Here is a 19,080-nt window from a genome sequence, read left to right as displayed (position 1 = left end):
GCCGCCGCTGCCGCGTCCCCGGGCTCTCCCGGCTCGGCCGGCACCGCCGCGGAGTCGCGCCTCCTGCTCTTTGTGCGTAACGAGCTGCCGGGGCGCATCGCGGTGCAGGACGACCTAGACAACACGGAGCTGCCCTTCTTCACCCTGGGTAAGGCTGGCGCCGGCGCACGCAAGACCCCAAGGAACCCCGAGTCCTAAGTGAGGACGGACGGGTGGGGGCGCGTTGGGGATCCCCGCCCCGGGTCGCCCCGAGTGGGGTGGGAGGAGGCCAGTCGAGGGGCCCGGAGGTCGCACAGGTGGTTGGAAGGGTGCGCGGGGCAGGAGGTCCCGGGGAGCGCGGCGGGAGCCGGGAGGCGTGCCAGCCCTCCCGCAGCAGGAGCCCGTCCCTTTGCCTCTCGGTCCAGACGCTGAGTGCTGCCTGATCCATCCCGGACGCTGGAGACCCCCAGTCGCCAAGTGTGCCCTGGCTAGGGGCCGGTGCAATGCCCCGCTCCTACTCTGGCTCGGGTTCAGCAGCCCATGGCTCCTCCGGGCCGGGTCACTGGCCGCCCGCGGTTACCGCCCCCTCGCCCTCGCCTCGGAGTTGCGGGTCCTGCCCTTCCAGAGAGGTCTTCTCGGGAATCCGAGCCGGACGGCTGCATGTGTCATCGCCCATCCCGCAAAAGCCCAGCTTCCATACGGGCTGGGTGACCTTGGCCAAGTCGCTTCGCTTCTCTGGGCCTCAGTTTGGGTCATCTGTGAAATGGAGCTGGAGTTGTGTGATTGCCGAGAACTAGGGTTCTGACAGAAGCCCGAGGTCTCCACGTTTAAATTCTCCCCAGTCCCGTGACCGCCTTCCCCTTTCTCCCCCGCCTCCTGGCGGAGAGCAGGTTGGTCCTCGCAGCTCACTCCCTGGACTGATCATAATAACTTAAAGTCAAGGGAAAAGAGAGGAGAGGGAGCGGGTCCGGGTGGGGGGCTCAAACGGAAAAGTTAATCGGAAAGTTCGCCAGCAGCTTGCTGCCTGCTGGTTCCCGGCGCGAATCCCGGAGGAGTCGGCCCTGCGTGGAGCTGTGGGAAGTACGGCTGATTTCCCACTCGGGTAATTGATAGCTTAATTATCTCGGAGAGCGTTTACAAAAATGTTGTTCCCCCTTCGCTCTCCCGCGCTCGCTGCTCGTTCGCCCTACCTCCCCTCTTGGGGGCGCGGGGCCTCATTGGTTGTCGGAGTCTGGCGAACAACAGCACCTAGGAGGCGCCGGGGGCTCGCCCAGACCCCGAGTTCTCCCTCCCCGTCTTTGCCTTCGCAGCTCCGGCTCGGGCATCGCAGGAGGACGGACCTTAGTGGTCAGCGCCATCAGGATCCCGGCCCGAACCTCCGAGGCTTAACTCCTTGCTCGCCTCACGGAGTAATCGACGAGGCTTCACTCTCCTGGGAGCCCTGGCGTTTTTAAACATATTTTTGTGACCCTCCCAGCCCCTTTCTTGCTGGCTGCCTCTGGAGACATGAGCGAGTGCCGGTCCGTCTCCAGGGCTGAGCGTGCGCCTCGGGGTTTGAGGCCTCTGTGCCCTCCCCGGCTGTCTGAGCATGCCGAGCGTTCTGAGAGGCGAGGCTCGAGAGCGTCCTGCAGGTTCCCCGGGGACTTCCCGCGGTGGCGCGTCTGGCGTGCGACGACGCACAGCACACACACGCACACACCACACACACACACACCCGTGGCCCATCCCACGTGCACCTGTGGGGCTGCCTGTGTCCGAGAAAGGGGATGAGGGAAGAGGTCGCGTTCCTTGGGGTGCCGAACTAACCTCAGACTCCCCGCCGGTTTCTACCGCCTGCTGGTGGGGAAGAGTCCTTCCGGAGACACTGGGGGTGTCCCTTGGCTACCACTTCCTTCCCTTCTCCCTCCATCCTCGAGATGTCTCTACTCTGGGGTGCCCTGAGAAATAAGGGGTGGAAATTCTCCTAAAATGGCCATTCAAGATGGAAGGGGACAGGTCCTTGGCTTTGGCAGCAAGGACCCCCGAGCACTCCAACTCCCCAAGCATGTGGAGGACCCGGTCCAGCCAGCTTTTTAGGTGCCCAGAATTGCTAGAGCTGGAAATGTTTGCCATTTTTAACTTTGGCTTTCAGAGGGAATGGGAGCCTGTGAGCCTGGGACAAGCTGAGTGAGGAGCTGCGTGAGGAACTGAGTGAGGAACTGGAAGTCTCGAATCCCCCAGGACCCATGTGTCAGCTTGAGAGTCTCCTGGCACCCTCCACTTCTCTGACGCACAGCCAGAGCCCTGTGACTGGGGACTGCCAACCCCTTGGAGCTGACGGGTGCTGTCCTCCTTAGCAGCACTGAGCCCTTTGAATGCATGTGAAGAATTAGGTTCCTGCCTCCTCCTTCTCCCCAGCGCCCTGGACTGGCAGCTCAAGGCGCTCCCAATGGGGATTTGGCTTGCGAGGTAGTCACCAGATGGCCGGGTATAGCAGGAGCTGTGTAGGGAGACGTGGGATTTTTATTTGTGTTGGTCTTCGACTGTTTGTGTGTAAACACGGATGCACAATGAGCTCCGGGAGGGCCAGGCTGGCTGGAAATGAGGGTTGCTGGTGGCGATGGGGATGAGGGTGATAGATACTATGAATCATTTATGGTCATCTCTTTCCCTGGGTCCCAACGCAGGCCCATCCCATCTCCAGACTTTTAAATATTCTGTCTAGCATGTGTCCCTGGTGAGATGGGCAAGTGTTTCACTATGTGCTTGTCAGTTCAGGGGATTTGGAGGTGGTAGTGCCACCCCTGGGCACGCAAAGTTGGTAAATGCCAAACTCAGCCGGTCGGGGAGTGTGGAGCCACCACTAGGGGGTGATGGTGTCTGCCAAAGCCCCCCAGTCATGCCTTGGGTTCTGGGCCCAGAATTGGTGCTAGTAAAATACCCCTGGCGTTAAAGGGGAGCAAGCAAACACATAAAAGATAGAATTATCATTTTACTCTAAGGCCAGTTGGGGGACCTCAAGATAATTTTGCACAAACCATCTACCATCTTTATGCACCAAAGTCACCTTCATACCTAGCCCTGCCTCCCTCCATTCTGCCTCTCCTGTTTGAGTTATTGACTTTATTATTGATAATACCCAGACGGAAAGGAAGTTGTTTTTTTTTTTTAGGTTTCTTCCTCTTCTTATTTCTACTCTCCTCATCAAGTTGTAGCCTCCTTTATGTAGATGGAAGTTTCCCTCAGATGTGAAAGATCCCCCAAGTTTCTGTACCTGGACTTCTTTACAGTCTGATTATAAGCCAATGACATTGACAAAGTGAATATACCTGAAAATGATCAAGGAATAGCAAATAGTGAATCCTTAATGTGGCACTAAGAGCTTTGCTCTTGCCTTATAGTATTAATTGAGATAAAATATATGGGGTGGGCACTACTGATACTCCCATTTAAAGAAACCAAGCACCTAATCCAAAGTCACACTGCGAATAAATGGCAAACCTGGAACTGGAATCCCACTCTTTCAGACACATATATTCCTGGTAATTGCTAAACTGGCATTCTGAACCAAATATGCAATTTATGCAGAGCATGGTACTGAACAGAGTGGAATGACAAATCATCCACACGATGAGAACCTTTTTCCAAGGGAACTTCAGCTACACTGGTGAACTGGTGTGAGTCTGAAAGTGAGGCATGAGTTAAATGACCTCCACTGACCCTGCTAGTTAAGTGTTTCATGACTCATGAATGTCAGAGGGCATTCTATTTATTGGTGCCGATGAGTGATGGAGATGGCATTCTCTAGCATCAGGGAGGGAAGATGTGTCCATAGACGTAGAGAAGACTGGGGATACTTCCTGGACCAGAAATAATCTGAGCTGGGCCTTGGAGGTTGTAATAGACAAATTGAGAAGTTGAATGCTAAAATGAAGTTTGGGAATTTAATGTTGGTTAGAATATGAAAATCTCAGCTCCAACTCACTGTGACCTTGAATAAGTCATTTAGCCCCCAGAGCTTCAATTATTTGTGCTGTAACTTGAGTGGGTAGATGAGTTCTAAAATAATCCTTTGGTGTAAAGATTCCATGAACTTGAAGTTCCCTGACCTACTCTGTGACTCTGACTAGCTGCTGTTACTTCATACTGTCTGTTTTTCTTTACCAGTAACTTGGAGGTAGTGGGAAAAAATAATAGAAAAGAAAGAATTTGGACAGGAGCAACTGCCAGCACAAGGCTTCTGAGGTGAACCTGCATGTCACTCAGTTTTTATCCTTATCTACCCCCAGGCAGTCCTGGGGTATGCTTGTGGATTTAGTTTTCATGCCTACTGGAAGGAAAATGTCATCTCTTTTCCTGTGCTTGATAGTGGTCAGCATGGACTGATTACCACTGCCTTGATTCAGCAAGAGGGGGAAAATGAAAAAAATTGAGTAAGCACTCATTGTCAACCTGGCAGTAGAGGAGCATGCTCTGTATTTGGGAGAAGGAGTGTGAAGAAGGAAAAACCATTCAGTAGTATGTCCTTAAATGCACCTGCGTGAGTAGGGCTGGCAATGTCCTGAAGGTCTGTCCCAAAGGATCTTCTTTATAAAAAGTTGATGGCCTGGGAAAAGGAGGAAGATACAGTTTGAAATGCCAATTTGTCAGGTCAGCAATGCTTCCTTGAAGGATTGAGGGACTAGGAACCTGACTGGAAGAGCTGCTAGGAACAGGGAGATTAGCCCTACTGAGAAGAACAGTCCAGAAATGCTGGAGAAACTTTATATGCTTTAGGGGAGGCAGGTGGGGATCTAATTCTAAGAAATGTTTAAAAGATGCAAATACTAATAGAATAGAATGAACCCTGCAGTAGGATGTGGAGCTGTCCAGCAATCCAATATGCTGACCCCTAATGGTCATGCAATCCACATTAGACGAAGTAGTCAGGCAGAGGCTATATCCCTGTTGGGTAGGCATTTGTAGAAAGGACCAAGCCCTGGGAGACATTTGGGCTGTATGTCCTCTTTGGTTTCTGGTTTGATGCTGAAGGTTGACACATTTTATTTGGAGGGAAAAAAATGGTTACAAATAGTAGTAAGCGGTGTCTTCTGTAGGGATTTCTGGTTGCAGAATATTCATTAGCATTAGTTCCAGTGTTCTTTTTCGTAAGTGTGAGAGAGAAATTCTAGGATGATGAAAAAGAGAGCAAATGTGATGTTCTGAAACAAAACTAGGTTTAAAACAACATATGTTATTTCCTCATTTGTACTCCACGTCCCTTATTACTAAATGAGGTATTAGGGTAGCACACAAACCTCAAGTTTCTGGTTTGATGGTCCAGGTTTCCAGGACATTGTAAATAAGGGCCCTGGGTGGGGTGTTGTATCATGGCCTCTTATCTGAGTCTTGTTCTCTTTTCAACTCACCTCCCTTACTCCTACCCCACCCTACCTCTTGTCATCTCAAAGCCAGTGAAACGTATTTAATACTCAAGACAGACAGAAATATGTTGTCTGTTCTCAGAACGTACTATGTTACTGTGAGAATAATAGGGCATGGAGAGGGAAGGATTAATTTCACCTGTTAGAGATGCTCAGGTTTGGTCAAGACCCATCAGATATGCTGTTTCAGTGCAGGGTGGGTAATGCCACCAGCTAATATAGCAGAGCTCTGCAAGCTTTGGTGTGTCTCCAGGCTTGAATTGGGCCCTCAGGCTGCAATATTATTCCATGATTTTAATTTGCAGCAGGTGCAGCAGGAGGTTTGACTAGGCCTCTGTCAGGCAATGTCTCCTGTTTCTCACCTCCTTGCTTTTCTGTGCACTGAGCCTTGTCTGTCATCACACATTTTCAACGTGTGTGCTATGGGGAGGGGAGGGTGGAGATTGCCAGTGACCTCTCAGGTGAAGTCCTGAAAACTAATACTACAAGTCCACTTTGATAAACTTCCAGCAGCACAGGCTCTGAGGGGGGCCTTGAATTCACTCCCTCCATTTTGTATGGTAACATGGAGACCCAGGCAAGGAAGAAATCTACTCAAGAGACTACAGTTCATACTTAAACCCAGTAGCCTTAAATCTCACTCCATACGTCTTTCCATCACATTGTTAGACCTCTTACAGGAGGCATTGGGTTTAAACATCTCAGTGTTTGCAAGTTGGTTCAACATCATAAAGTGCACTGTTCTTTCCTTCTCCCTATGTAAAAACAACAACAACAAACAAACAAAAACAACTAAAGAGAAAAATCTCCTCAGGGAAATGGAGTTTGTTTTCCAGGTGAGTATTCATCTGGTTGGCTCCAATATCACCTAAGCACCTGAGCTGACTTGTTGAGGGGGGAGGAAACCTCACTACTTTTCACTCTAGCTGCCTTTGGGGGTTGGTGAAGGAATTCTGCTCTTTTCCAGGAAAGAAAAATAAGAAGAGTTGAGTTTAACCTTGGGGTGGAGCAACCATAGGGGATGCTTCCTTTCCATATCTGATACTTTCCCAAGTTCTCATACTGACCAGCTAGTGGCAACAGAAGATAACTATAGTGAGACAGAGCTGGTTTATCCTTCCTTGCAGCAGAGCATACAGCCTCTCTGCCCCGAAAGAGGCAGACAGTAATGTTTGGCGAGACATGCTTTATTCTCGAGCACTTGCTCTCTCTTTTCACTGGTTTTTCTCTACTGTCTGTAGCTTTTTTGGACAATAGCCCCCAGAAAGTCTTCCCTTTTGAATGGAAAAGGAGGGAGTGGTGACTACACAATACAATATTCAAGACTGAAATAACTGTAGCTTCCTTACTAGCATGCTAGAACATACAAGCAGCCCAATCTGTGAGTCAAAATTTGACAAAGATGCTCTGTTATAAACCATTAGGGTTTTAACCATGAGCGAGAACAACTACTCCATCCCTATTGTTGCAGTCCTTGGCAACCTCAGCCCTTTTTTCTACAATTTCAATAGTCAACTCACTGGTCTGTCTACCTGCCGTCTTATCCTCTCTAGTCCATCCTCTGTACTTGTAGACAAAGTGATTTGATTAAAACCCCAAATCTGATAAAAGTCATCCTCTTGTAAAGCACTTCACTGGCTCCCTCTTGTTCTGAGGATGATGGATTTTACCCTCCCTATTATAGTACAAGGTCCATGTCACACTGTGCCAGACCGTCTTCTACTAAGAACCCCTGCTTCCTTTTCTACCCTCCTGCCTCACCATCCACTGGGAAAATTCTGTCTCACCTTTCTAATCTGGACTCAAGTATCAACTTATCTTGGAAGCCTTTCCTAACCTCTTCACACTGGTGTTGAACACTCTATGCCTGGTGCTTACTATCAATATAAAGATTGCTAATAAAAATAGCCAGTACCTTAAGAATTACTGAGCAGCATGATGTTCCAGGCACTGTTCTAGGTGCTTAGGAAAGACCAGAGAACAAAAGACAAGTATCCTTGCATGCAGGGAGCTTTTGTCCGTGTGTGTGTGTGTGTGTGTATGTGTGTGTGTGTGTGTGTGTGTGTGTGTGTGTGTGTGTGTGTGTGTACGGAGGTGACAATGACAGTAAACAATAAGTAAATTAAGTAAATTATATAGTACGCAGGAAGATGATACATTCTTTGAAAAAGTGGGAAAAATAAATCAGGAAACAGAGACTCAAGAGTTATGAGATAACAAGATCTATTTTAAAATTGACTAGGATAGAGTAAGAGGAGCTTATTGGGAATGTAGATTGGAACAAAGACTTAAAGGAGGGAAAGAAGTCAGTCAAGCAAATATCTAGGGAAAAAAAAACAGTTCAGGCAGAGAACAGCTCTAGCAAAGACCCAACTCACGAGCACAACTGTAGTGTTCAAGGGGCAGCATGAAAGTCAGTGTGGCTAGATTAGAGTGGATGAGAGGGAGGGCAGGACTGGATGTCAGAAAGGAAAAGAGGGGCAGAGTCACATAGGACCATACTGAATACTGTCAGGATTTGGGCTTCGACATGGAGAGCTCTGCAGGATTCTAAGCAACAGAGTATCAAGATCTCACTTAGGTTTTAAAAAATTACACAGACTGTTCCATGGAGGAGCAACCACGGATGCAGGAAGGTTTGCAGGAGTCTGTTTTGGTGAGAGGTGGTAGTGGCTTGGAGTAGAGTGAGAGCAGATCTTGTGTTTTTTGTCTGTCTTCTGCTGCTTTGCCTCTGCACCCCACAAGAAGTGAATGTACCTCCTTCATCTCTGGCGCTGCAGTGGCTTGTTCTGTACTTGGTACATCAAGTTGTAGAGAAAATGTTAAAGAACTAAAATACTAGGTTTGCTCAGTGTCATCCCAGGATCTATACTGGGCAAAACTGGAGAGAAGCTGAAATTTCACTCATCAATGAAGAATGAGCTTGAACACCACCTCTCCCATAGTGCCCTTCCTCTTCTGAGCACCCAGAGCTGTGTCCTCTACATTCTCCTATCTCTTAATTAGTGTGGAATATTTGTAGGATGGGTAATGAGGCCAATTTGATTAGAGGAAAGAGTTTGGGGTTTGGAGAAGTCCTTAACTTGAAAGCCTGGAAGCCACATAAAGGATTGGAATCTTTGCATTGTAACAAAGAAAGAGATGTTGAAAGTTTTGGGGAAATGATACTCCACAAGTCTGGGATTATCAAATACCAAAAAATGGAAAGATTTTGGGACAATGTCTAAATGAAACATTGCTTTATAAAGATGGGGAAATTGAGGTAACAAAGCCACAATAAAGTGAATGCCAGATTCCAAATCTACTGTGTCCAGTGTGTCTTCCTCCCATACTGAGAACAGGAGGAGATGGAATTCCAGAGTATAAGGTTAACTGACTGTATCATCCTTGTATGGGATAGGCTATGGAAACAGCAACCATTTATGGAACATTTACTATGCTCCAGGTACCATGCTGTTGCATCTGTTATCTCATTTATCCTTTCTGCTACATTGAAAGACAAATATGCTTTATCTTATGGGATAGGTGAACTCTGAGGCTCAGAGGAGTTAATGAACATACTCAAGATCACACAGCTGTTGCATGGCTAAGCTCAGCCCAAACCCAGGTTTGCCTGTTTCCACAGTCCATGTGCTCTCTGCCTTGCATGCTGCATGGAACATTGGAAGCTCTCGCATTTTCATTTCTTCCCAACCTCTTTTACATCTTTTCTCTTCCTCTTCTCATTACCAAGAGGTTGCAGACATTTATTATACAGGAACTTCAGGTGTGACAGCCTCACAGGCCCGAAGGACTGAGCACCTTGTTCTGTGCTGCCAGGAGCTGACTCAGCATCTCCCCAGGCCCCTCCGCTTGCTCCTTGCTACTTTGCCTAGGGAGCATCAGACCTTGTCTCACATTCCCTAGAGGCCCTTATCCCTGGGCCCACTTAACAAGCAAGTTCCTGTTTCTGTCCCTTCTTGATTCCCTTCCTCCCTCCCCTCTCCCTACCTCCCTCCCTCTCCCTTCCTCCCTTCTGCCCTTTACCTAGGAGAGAAGAAGGAATGTTTCCTTCTTCTCTTTTTTTCTTCTCTTCTTCCCTTCCAACTCTTAGGGAGTTCCCATCTTATGCTATGCCGAATGTTATATTAGGGGATCTGTGATCTAATTCCTTGAGAAGTTTATACAAGCTCTATGTTCTTTTTCTAGAAATGGTCAGGGCATCTAATGGCCATGATATTGTTGCTATTTTGCTAGGTAAACTTTCTTCTTCCTCCTCTGCTCAACCCCAAGTTGAATTTTGTCCACCTAGTGCTTCTTAGCAGCACTATGCACTTTCTGTATCCTTACCTTGAAGATGGGATCCATGTAATACAATATACATAAGGTATTATGATACTGTAAAAGATTCAAATACATAGTGTTTACTTCTCAAATATTAGAAACTAGGTAAAATAATGTCTTAGGGATCCAGCTCAGCTCCTTCAGCTAACTAGGAAAGAGAAGTACATTTCCCAAGGTCCTGCAACACAATCCAGGTCTGACTGTAGCCCAGGTCCCCTGACATAGGCAGTATGCTGGAGTGGGACTCATGCCAGGTGTAAGGATCGAAGCCCTGGGATGGAATCCTGGATGTTCCGATTCTTAACTTTAGATTTACATATGCCACCTCTCTGAGCCTCTGCTTTCCCATCAATAAACAGAAGAAAACATAATAGTCACTTCTCTGATTTTCTGTGGTAGTTATTTTTGTAGAGCCCTTCTTCAATGACATTTTAATCAATGCCGGGCACCGTGCTCACTTTTTACTTACACTAAGCCATGCAATTCTTACGGAGACAGTGTGTGCAAAGCACCTAGCACAGCGTCTGGCACACAGTTTGGGCTCTGTGCCTCTTCGCCACCTGGAATCCTTTTTTTGGAAGGAGGTGGAGGTATGAATAAATAATGAATGTGAATTTCCTTTTTCCTCCCCCTCTTTCTACTCCACCATGCTTTGCTTATGCCTCTCCCCTCTCTCCCCACCCCCTTACCCAGCAAGGCAAAAAAGGATGAAATTGACCATTGATCTCTCCTCATTATCCTAGAGCTAGGGGAAGCAGGGAATTCCGGGGTTGTCTGAGGACAGTTTGGACAGAGGAGCTCTTTAGAGACTGAGTCTAAGGCAGGTGGGTGTTGTGGGAGCAGGCGGGGCAAAATCCTCTCCCTTCTGGTGGCGGCTGGCTGACAAAGCCTTGCTCTCATGCGCCCAGGGAAGTCACGAGTGGCTTTGCAAGCAGCCGAAAAGGGAAGGAACATTTCCATTAGCAGAATCAGCAGTAAAGAGATTTCCAGTCACAGTAATAGCTGCATTTGGGGGAATCATTTCAGTGGTGACTGTGGGCGGAGGAGGGAAGGGGGTGGGGTGGCAAGGGAAGGCACAGGAAGACGTCTGGTCTACTTGCACTGAGCTGAGAGACAGCCCTGAAAGAGAGCCAGGTGCCAGACGCAGGGTGACTATTCTGCAGCAGGGCTGGTTACTTAAAGAACATTCTGGACCCCCCTACTTCCCTCCAAATGGATAGTGCTCTGTTCTAGGGAGTTCCCATGGGAGTTTGCACACTTATTCTAAGCTGCCTCTGCTCTGACTACCTGGATTACTCTTTTTAAGACTTTCAGAGCCAGCAGCAACTTCTTTGACTCCTGGGGATTGTAGGCAGGAAAGTTCCTAGATTATTTAGCCCAGAATTTCTTAAAGTTAGCTACTCATCAGAATCACCTGGAGTCCAGGTTCTCAAGGCTAGACCTGCTGAGGCCAGGGAGAGACCTGAGAGCCTATACTATTACAAGTGTACTGACTCCTTAGCATGTCCTTGGAGGCCTTCTGTGTAGAGGCCTCTGAGAGGCACATCAGCCTCACCTCTTGATGTTCCTTTTCTCACATTAGTCTCGTTGATGAATTGCAGGTTTCTGAGGGCAGCATGCACATTCCTGATGGCAGAAAGGGAATAATGTTCTTTTTGCTTAGAATGCTTTTCCAGTTCCCAATTCACCTGGCCAACTCCTAGACTTAGCTCAGCTATTATCTCTTCCAAGAAGCCTTTTCTTTCTCCCCTCAAGCTTAGATAGAATTTTTTCCCCTATATGCCTGTACTTTCCGGGTAAGGTTGCAAATAAAAATATAAAATGCTTAGTTAAACTTGAATTTCAGATAAGGAATGAATACTTAGTATAAGTATGCTCCATGCAATATTTGGGATATATTTATACTAAAAACACCTCACTGATGATCTGAAATGTAAATTGAGCTGAGCACCCTGTAATTTATTTGGAAACCCACAGGGAACTTGTGTTTCCCCTTCTCTTATTTGGGATCACAGTGTTGATGTGTGATTTGCTCCCCAAATCTGCTCTACCCACATCTCCCCATCTCAGGAAGTCAAACTATTATTCACTCAATAACTCAATCTGAGGAGTCATTCTCCATCCTTTTTTTGGCCTCTCATCCTTCCTGTCAATCAATCCTGTTGCCTTTGCTTCTGAAATGACATAAAAAATTTACTTCTCATAATTCCCACTGCCATCCCCTTCGTCTACACCACCATCCCCTCTAACATTAGCCTCCTGACCAGCCTTCCTGCTGCCTCTCCAACTCCTGTCCTTCCTTTAGACCATACAGCATACAATTAATGAGTCAAATTCAGCCCAATACCTGTTTTTTTGGTTTGTTTTGTTTTTTTGTACGGCCCATAACCCTGTTTACTTTTTTAAAACAGTTGGAAAGAACCAGAAGAATGATATTTCTTGACACATGATAATTATATGAAACTCGGATGTCACTGACCATAAAAAAAGATATTCTAGAACACAGCCACACTCTTTGTTTACGTGTTGTCTGTGACTGCTCAGACTCTGTAACTGCAGAGTCAAGTAGTGGCAACAGAGGGTATCTGGCCTGCAAACCTTAAAATATTATAAGCTGGCCCTTGACAGAAAAAGTTTGCCAACCCCTGCTCTACACAGTAACCAGTGTGATCTTTTCCAAAAAGAAAATTAGATTTTGCTCCTCATTGTTCTTAGGGGGGGAAAAATCCTAATTCCCTTTCAGGGTCTACAAAGCCCCAAATAATTTGCCTTCCTCTTTGAATTTATCTTCCACTGCTTTCTCTCTTGCTCACAGAACTCAAATATTACCTCCTCCAAGAAGTCTTCCCTATAACATCTTTATACTCCCCCCACCCCTTCGTTTTCTGTTCCATTTTTAAAAAAGTTTTTATCTGACTGGTCCTTGAGGTAGAGAGTATGTCATACTCATCATTTAGCTCCCTCATTTGTAGGGTTCAGGACATATCACACATTAGGTGCTATATAGATTTTCCTGATTAAATGGTCAGGAAGCAGGGTGATAGTTTGTGAACACCCCTTTAGAGAAAGCCTGACTTATGGGGTCTTTTGTTTTTAGGAGATGAGGAGAAGACTTCCAGAAGCTAAAATTTTACAAAGAGCAGTGCCTTACACATAGGACATGTAGGAAATGCTACATCTGTGTTTACAAAATAAAGAAAAGTAAATAAGCCTATACCCTAATCCCTAGTACCAGTCCCCTTCCATACCTCCTTTGCATTCGGAGACAGTTTTGGACAATTTAATGGGAGTCTTGTCGGTAAAGACCCTCATGTAACCTGGGAGCAGGGTAATATGGTAGCGAAGACTCAAACTAGGAATCCCAAGTTTGGGGCTCAGTTCTGCTGGGTATCTGTGGTCAAACCTCTTACTCTTTATGGGCTTTCTCCCATCTCTAATGTGATAAGTAAAACCTGAGTGATCTATGACGTTCTCAGCTCACTAGGCTCTGCTGGAGCTGAGAAGAAGAGAAGCTCCTCAGGGAACTTCTGAGACTGGAGCTACAACTGGATAAAGCTGACTTCTTTCTTTCCCTCTCTCTGCATCCTTCCTGAGGCCTCTGAAGGTCAAACCCACTGCTCTGGACCCAGGTGCAATTGGCGTTTTCAAGTCCAGTCTCACATTAATTTGTTAGGGAACCTTCTTCAATTACTTTCTCTCTGGCCTCCCCCAGGGAGGGAGACTTCCCAAAGTAACCAATTACCTGTCAGTGGCGGGGCTCCTACTGTCCCTCCCTCCCTTCTTTTTTTTTTTCTCTCTTCTTTATTGTCCTGGCTTCTTTAATCCACATCTCCAAACCACAGAGGCCTCTAAGGAATTTTCCCCACTCACCTGCCTTCCTGCTTCCAGGCCAGGAACAGAAGGTCTGTACACTGCCCCCCCCCCAAAAAAAAGGACAGCAGGTGGGAAGGCTGGCAGCTGAGAAAGGGCAGCTGCAAGTCTAGGAAAACCAAACAGGTTTTGCAAGTCTGGTAAGTACACGACTGTGCTAGATTTGGAGGCAATACCTTTAAGTCTAGTCCTGTTTCTGCCATTGATTTGCTGTATAACCTCAAATAAATGGCAGTGCCTTTCTGGGGCTCAGTCGAGATTGAATGATGATTGTGAGAGCTGGTTCTCCTTCAGGAGAGTGGGGAAGATGGGGCTACCTAGGCTCCTCCATGAGAAGTCTCTAGTCTGGTTTACTAATGAACTCTCAGGTGCCTAGAGCTGTGCCCATCATATCATATAGTAGGCACTCAATAAATATTTGTTGAATGAATGAATGAACAACTGAATAAATGAGTGATGAAGAGAAACTATGTGTGGTCATACTGTCACTCATCACTTCTGTATTCAAGACAGGCATTGCTAATCAATTACTTAATGACAGCCTCAGATTCCTTCTCAATGCAATGCCTTATTAATCATCACCAGTCAGTTGGGATTGGCATAGGAGATAAATTTTCTTCACATTCCCAGGACTAAACCAGTTCACTTGAAAACCCTGGCCTCCTTGCCTGGCACTAAGTCCCTTCAGTCATTATTTAGTGGTTCTTCTATCCCAGACATTGTGCTGGGTCCTTGGTGGCACAGGAATGCAAGGAACTCATAGTCTATTGGGATAATAACGTTTGCACCTTTTGATTTATAAAATTCCTTTCTGTGAGTATTTTTAGTAACCCCATATTGCAGATGAAGAAATGGCCATTCAGAGAGATCAAGTCTATTGCACAAGGTCACAGAATAAATGGGATTAGCTGTATTTATTTGGAAAAGGAAACTTTATATCACTGTCATGAATGGAACACCAGGATGACTTGCTGTAAGTGGAAGATAGCCTGCAAAAGTAAGCATATAACCATTGAAGTAATAAAAAAGAATTACTCAGGGACATCTAAATTCAACTTTCGTACAATTCTTAGGGAAGCATTGATCAACCTGAGCATGGAGATGAAGACAGTCCTCTAAAATTCAAATTTTGCTCACTTAAATGTTAGATTTCCTCTAATATGTATATTTTTAAAATATCTTTTCTGCCTCATAACTGCCATCTTTTATGTTCCAGCTTGAATATCCCTTCATTGCTTCAAGATGACTTTCTTGACTCCCCCAAGAACACTAATTTCCAAAGTATGTTGTATATTAAGTACAGTCAGTATTTTCATAGAAATACTGTGATTGTTTAATTGTCTCTCTCTTGCTAGTTTGTAAGCTTTCTATGTTAAACTTCTCCTCTCTTTAATATCTGTAATTCCAACAGTTAGTTCATGTGTTTTTATTGAATTTCCAGCCTTAATCTTTTACTTTAACAAAAAGAATACAAGCCTGCTGTAGAACATTTATTCAGTTCAGGAATATATAAAGGAAAACATGAAAATCTCTCCTTCACCCAAACATATTCCCCAAAGGTATTCATGATGAACAGTTTTCTTGGATGCCTTGTGGACCATGGAATAGATATGTGTATGAACAACCACCTTTGGTGTGACAGCAGAGGGAAAGCGACACGTCCAAGGTCATTCTGCAAGTTTCTTGCAGGCAGTTCAGGGATAGTGATGAAATTGTCTTCATATTATGGCATTGGTTTTTAAAACTGGGTTCCACAATTGATGAGGGGAGAAGGAGTTGCTGTGAACTTCAGTAAGAAAGATGTTCCACTTTATACGTTTATAGCACTGGAACTTTAATTTCATTCGAACAAAATATTCCATAACTTTAAAAATATGTTTTAGAAGCATGCACTATGCCTAAACCACAGCATCAGACTCCATTCTCCATTTACAATATACTGGGAAGTAGATGGTTAATGTTCCTGCCATATTTTATGGAAGTAGCATGATTGGAGGAAGCTCATTGACCATCTTATAATTAATATTATAATCTTATAATTAATATTAATATTAATTTACAAGGCTATCCTGAACATGGTCAGGCCCCAAAACCCATCTCCAGATTTCCTCCAGGCTACAGGGCATTTTCTTTGCTTGATTTATACACACACACACCTGCACACTCATATACCTACATTTATAACATACATTCACATACATACATATATATGACACACACACACACAGAGAATTGAATATGATGATTCTTCTGCCTGTAGAAGTAAAAGAACTTGAACTCAGCAAGGGAGAAGTTATCTCAACCAGTTGGAGGAGAGTATCTCTTTCTTTCTGACATGACATTTGACATGATTACCAGAGCAGTTCTTTTTTTCTTCCTTAAACTTCTCACTAGTGAATACACAGACTACTCAGAGGATGTATTTAGGATGAATGCTTACCCTAGAAACCCTTGTTTCTGAATCCATTTGGATTGGCAGTTGGTCAGTTAGTAGAAAGAGTCTATTAAAGCAGCGTATCATAAAAAAAAATAGGTGCACCTTAAACATTTTATTTTAACTTAAAATATGTAAATGTGCATACATTTGCCAGTTATTGGATGTAGGCCCAAGGCCTCTTTTTCAGGCTGGGTCAGCTGATTGGAGTTTCATGCCATCTGTCTTGCTTAAACCATGCTCCTAATGCACCAGATATGATCTCCAATGCTGGTTTCATTAAAGGGGACTGAGGACTTGAGGATGCTTGCCAAGTAATTTTTTGAGAGTTTTATGATTCCTTTCTAAATTTTTATAGTTGTTGCACCTGACCCAATTCAATAGCAATTTTAAAGTGACTTTGTTTTTTACATTAAAATCAACTTAGTCTTCATAGGAACCACTTTCTTTGAATGCACATACATTTTTAATATGTGCAGTATTTCATTGCATTTTATAATTGTTAGCAACACAATGAGCATAAACAGATTTGGAAAAAAAACTGGCTCCCTGTAAAAATGTATCTCAACTGGTGGCAAAGTCCCCAGAGTGCTGGAGATGTAGCATCTCACCAGCGTGAGCATTTGTGGCTGGGAATCCCTGAGATGTTCTGCATGAAGCATAGGCTCATCTGGCACACAGTGGAGAGGGGGCTGGCTGAAAGTTTTTGAAATATGTACATTCAGGCTAACAGAGGCATTAAGTCATAGCAATTTTAGTGGTTAAAGCTTTAGATATCATTTTGTTCAAAACTCCTCAAGAGGAGGAAACAAATCGAAGAGAGGAGTCAGGAGCCTAAATCACTGAACTTTTGAAGTTCCGACCCTTCCTAGGACTCCACAGTAATTATTCTTGATATTCTTTTGCTTTGGGGTGCTCTTCTTCGGGACATGTTCCCACACTATCCTGTTTATAGATGAGAAAACTGTGGTTCAATTAGAGAAGTGGCCAAGCAGGTTAGGTGCCATCAAGTTCCCAGATCACACTGACTTCCTGAAGACCAGGAGTATCAAATATGTTTTTGATACTGTTTTTGATATGTGGTCCATTTAGGACCACACTTAAACAGCAATTTCCCCTGAAGTCCTCTTTGCTGTCACTGCATATTTGTATAGTTTTATAGGGGTTCTCTGTAACGCTGTCTATTCAACACCTGTTCTCCAGATTATAAATATTTGGGACTCTCAGGGCCTTTAGACCTCATCCAGATCAGCACTATTATTGCACAGAGACAGACCAAGGCCTGAAGAAGGCTCCTATCTTGGCTACAGTCAAGCACGGAGGCTGCTGATGAACACAGATCTCAGAACATCAGCCTTGTGTTCTTTCTCCTCCGCTGATTTTCCCAGCATGCCTACCTGCTGGGGAGGCTAGGCAGGTAATGAGAGGGCAGTGTGTGTGAGCGGGCTGCCAAGAGTTCCCGTGCTTTATGAGGTTCAGAGTATAAGTCAAAACGCATTTCAGGGATGTCTCGCCCCATAAAATCTCCTCTAGAGGGAATGGCTGGGAATTTGTTTTGACTTCCCCGGCACATGTTTTTTTTTTTTTCTTTTTTTAATACCTCTTCTCTCCATCTCTTTTCCCCTTTTCTCTGCTTCCTTCTTTTAACCAATTAGGAGGGAACACAGTGAGGATGGCACTGGAGGAAGGACTCTTGCTATATAGGTTAATGGACTGACAAATGGTTGCAAAAAGTTATCTTTTCTTGGATGAATCTTCCTCTGCAAAGACATTGGCTCGGGAAATGACTTTGGAGATCTGTCTTCCACGATAATAGTTAGTCTTTTAGATGCCATTCTTTTTTTTGAGTTGGAGTCTCACTCTGTCACCCAGACTGGAGTGCAGTGGCCGTACCCGGCCACCGCAGCCTCCACCTGCTGGGCTCCGGAGATCCTTCCGCCTCAGCCTTCCAAGTAGCTGGAACTACAGGCGCGTGCTACCACGCCCAGCTGATTTTTGATTTATTGTAGAGATGAGGTCTCGCCAAGTTGCCCCGGCAGGTCTCGAACCTGTGGGCTCAGGCAATCCACTCACCTCAGCCTCCCAAAGGCGCAGGATTACAGGCTGAGCCACTGAGTCCGGCTTAGATGCCATTCTTATTGCAGGCAGAATAAAGGTCTCATACAGCTTTTTATTTTGTAATCCAACATCAGCTACTCTACCTCATTTCCCCCACCTTCTTCATGTTATACATCTCTCTCCCAGTCTCTTGCAATACTGTTCCAGTTTCTACCTTCAAGTAGATACTTCACGTGCTGCCTGAAGGATCATTAACAAAGGCCGTTTCTCTCTTGCTTGTAATCCTCAGTGGCTTCCATTTCTCTTTGTGTCCCCATTCCTCTCTCATAGAATTCAGCTTTGAATAATTTTATATGGAAATTTTATATCTGTCTGAGGCCCCCTCCCTTATACTGAAATCTTGATGTCGCTCGCTTATCTCATCTTCCACCTTGACAGCTCAATATCGTAGCCACTAGCCACCTGTGGTTATTGAGTTCTTGAAGTGTGTCTAGGGTGACTGAGGAAATAAATTTTTAACTTTACTTAATTTTTATAATTTAAGTGATAGTCACAAGTAGCTGGTGGCTATTATATTGAACAACATAGATAATGGAACATGTCCACCACTGCAGAAAGTTCTATCAGATGGCACTGTTTATGAAATCCTTGAGGGATGGAAGGAGTCTTGCTTTTTCTGTCTTCTGTTACCTAGTACAGAATCTGCTATTGAATAGATGCCAATAAATGTTGATAGAACTGACTTTTGTGGCATGACTATGTAAACAGTAACTCAAAAGAGATACAGTATGAAGAAGGAAGTTCAAAATAACTTATTTTTCAAACATACCAAGTCTTGCTAACAAAAAAATAATGCATCATAAACTTACATTTGCAAAGTCTAGTACATCTTACAGTCTAAGGTATCTTAGATGAATCCATTAATCACACTTACCAGTAGGAATTCTGAAGCCATGCCTTTCCTTCCCATCTTCCCCTCCTCCTCCCCCGCACCCCAGAGCCTGCCCATTCCTA

At 45.1% G+C, this 19,080-nt stretch overlaps 1 protein-coding gene across 1 annotated transcript in view; it reads left to right on the top strand.

Annotated features, from left to right (window-relative positions):
• The first annotated feature begins 6 nt into the window (after positions 1 to 6).
• LOC110596419 (astrotactin-2-like) overlaps positions 7 to 19,080 on the top strand; it is a 330,568-nt gene continuing 311,494 nt past the window's right edge. The window contains exon 1 of the mRNA XM_021716831.1: positions 7 to 148. The gene's annotated coding sequence lies outside the window, so the exon portion shown is untranslated. The remainder of the gene's footprint in view (positions 149 to 19,080) is intronic.

This window comes from Carlito syrichta, unplaced genomic scaffold, assembly GCF_000164805.1.
Source record: "Carlito syrichta isolate Samal-C Ts95f unplaced genomic scaffold, Tarsius_syrichta-2.0.1 Scaffold309004, whole genome shotgun sequence".
NCBI lineage: Eukaryota > Metazoa > Chordata > Mammalia > Primates > Tarsiidae > Carlito > Carlito syrichta.
This window is presented reverse-complemented; position numbering and strand designations above follow the sequence as displayed.